The sequence below is a fragment of the Apium graveolens genome, chromosome 8, assembly GCF_009905375.1.
Source record: "Apium graveolens cultivar Ventura chromosome 8, ASM990537v1, whole genome shotgun sequence".
Classification (NCBI taxonomy): domain Eukaryota; kingdom Viridiplantae; phylum Streptophyta; class Magnoliopsida; order Apiales; family Apiaceae; genus Apium; species Apium graveolens.
In genome coordinates this window covers 120,670,345-120,673,417 of record NC_133654.1, presented here as the reverse complement: position 1 = coordinate 120,673,417, position 3,073 = coordinate 120,670,345, and positions in this window count along the sequence as shown.

Here is a 3,073-nt window from a genome sequence, read left to right as displayed (position 1 = left end):
TATAGCATCATACACTTCATGTAGGCTGAGAGCCTTGAATGGAGCAGTTAACCACCATAGATACACCTTGGTTCTCATGCACCACTGTCCTCACCACAACTGTGTTCCAGAAATAATTGAGAACATCCAAGTACATTATGGGATTTGCAGTTAGAGCACCTGCAAAGTATGTCTCAGAAAGGAACTTCACAAAGCTCTTGAAGCTATCAGGAGATTGGTTTTCATTTGTAAATGCAAGATAGTTGGTGCCCTCTTTTAGGCTAAAAGCTCTAACTATTTTTGATGCCATTTTAAGTGTTTTAATTTGAGTGGGTAAGAAAAAATAGATAGAAAGAACTTAAAATGAGAGAAAACGGTTTGGATTTGCAGAAATTTGGTCACTTAGAGATCTCGAAGGCGTAAAGAGGTGAATGTCAAAATGTCTGGGTATTTATAGTTAAAGGTAAATGACTTATCGAGATGTAGAAATAAACGATTGAGATTTTCTTATCGAGAAGTCATAAGTGAAAAGAGATACATATCGATATATCACTTTCCTTACTCTTATCGAGAACTAGAAAATGACTTATCGAGATGTCAAATAAATACCCAGTTTGTCTTGAATGGACTGAAATTTTTCCAATTTTAATTTAAATAAATCAAAATAAAATCAGAATGATTTTATCAAAAGTATTTTACCAAAATAATTTATTAAATTATCTCAGTTCTAAGTTATTGATAAGTTTAAAATTTATACTTGTAGAGAACTCTATTAATTATCACTTATCGAGATCTCTACAATGACCTATCAAGAAGTCATAATAATGCTTGTCGAGAAGTCCTTCAAGAAGTCAGAAAAAATGACTTATCGAGAACTCACTCGAGAAATCTCAAAATGACTTGTCGAGAAGTCAGATAGACTTGTCGAGAACTCAGTTCTCTACATATTTTTGTCCCTTTTGATTCTGTCTTATACTAATTTCACATTTAAGGATGTCAATTAACATCTAGACAGCTTTCTTGGAATTGAAAAATTCAAAGATAAATTTTTAATTTGAAAAATAAATATACAAAGATTTCTGAAATATTTATAACTCATGATTAACTGGATTAGCCACAATAGATATATCACTAGTATTATCACACATGATTAGAATTTTACGTAACACTAGGCCATAGTCCATTAACTGATTTCTAATCCAAAGCACTTGAGCACATCAACTTTCAGCAGTTATGTATTCAGCCTCAGCTATGGAAGTTGACACGGATTATTATTTCTTGCTACACCAGGATACAAGTCTTTGTCCAAAAAATTGACAGCTTCCACTAGTGCTCTTTCTGTCAACCCTGAATCCAGCAAAATTTGCATCTATGTATCCAACGGCTTCAAATTTTGTTCCTTTAGGATACCATAATCCTAAGTTTGGAGTCCCCTTTAAGTATCTGAAAATTCTCTTCACAGCCATCAAATGTGATTCCTTTGGATTGGCTTTAAATCTTGCATATAGACATGTTGCAAACATAACGTCCGGTCTACTAGCAGTTAAATACCAAAAAGATCCAATCATTCCTCTATAACCTAAAACGTCTCCACTTTTCCCTTTTTATCTTCATCCAACTTTGTAGTTGTAGACATAGGTGAAGATGAAGGTGAACAATCAACCATACCAACCTTCTTCAATAAATCTTTAACATACTTGGTTTGACTGATAAAGATTCCATCACTTCTTTGACTGACTTGGAATCTAACAAAGTAACTTAAATCTCCCATCATACTCATTTCATATTCACTCTGCATGAGTTTTGAGAATCTTTTACATAACTTTTCATTAGTAGAACCAAAAATTATACCATCCGCTACTTGTATAATAGAGTCTTATCAATAGTTCCTCTAGTGAATCCATGTTTAAGCAAAAATTCTGACAGTGTGTCATACCATGCTCTAGATGCTTGCTTTAGTTCATAGAGAGCCTTTAGAAGTTGGTAGACAAAATCTGGAAATTCAGGATCTTTAAAGCGAGGTGGATGTTGCATATAAACTTCTTCTTCTAACTCACCATTAATTAATAAACTCTTTGCAACCATTTGATACACTTTAGAGTTTAAGTGTGTAGAAAATGCAAGAAAGATTCTTATTGCTTCAAGTCTTGCAACTGGAGCAAAAGTTTCATCATAATCAATACCTTCTTCCTGTGAGTAGCTTTTCGCAACCAACCTTGCTTTGTTTCTTGTTACAATCTCATTTTCATCCATTTTGTTCCTGAACACCCACTTTGTTCCAATTACACTTCTATTCTTTGGTGCATGGACCAACTTCAAAACTTTGTTTTTTTCAAACTGATTTAGTTCTTCTTGCATAGCAGATATCCAGTCAGGATCGAGTAGAGCTTCCTCAATTTTCTTAGGCTCAACTTGTGAAAGAAAGCATGCATGTAGACATTTATTAGTAGTTGCACTTCTAGTCCTCACTCCAGCATTTGGATCACTAATAATTGCTTCTTTTGTGTGACTCCTATCCCATTTCCCGGTGTGAGTTTGTTGACTTGAATTTTTTGCATCTTCTTCACCATTGCCATGACTTGCAGAACTTTCTCCTCTTTCTCCCCCCGAGTTTGTGCTATCAAATTTAGGTATTTGAGATGAGCTTCCATTCTCATGATTCACTTGTTCAGTTGACTCTTCATCTATTCTGTTGCTTGTTTTGACTTCAGTTTCATCTTCAGAATCACTCTCAATGTTGAGATTTTCAAATTTAAGGGCCTCAGCTTCATTATCATCAAGGCAATCCAAGTCTGGACACTTGTCATCATCAAAAGAAACATATGTGTTTTCCATAATTTTCTTTTGTTCAAGAACATAGACTTTGTAGGCATTTCTCTCCAATGAATATGCCAGAAAAATTGCTACAAAAATTTTAGAGTCAAATTTTCCTACATATTCAGAGTTATCTTTTAGAACATAGCATTTGCTTCCAGACACATGAAGATATTTCACAATAGGCTTCCTTTTTGACAACATTGAGTATGGTGATTTTCCAAGATTCTTGTTAATGAGATATTTGTTTTGAGAATAGCATTTAGTGTTGACAGCTTCT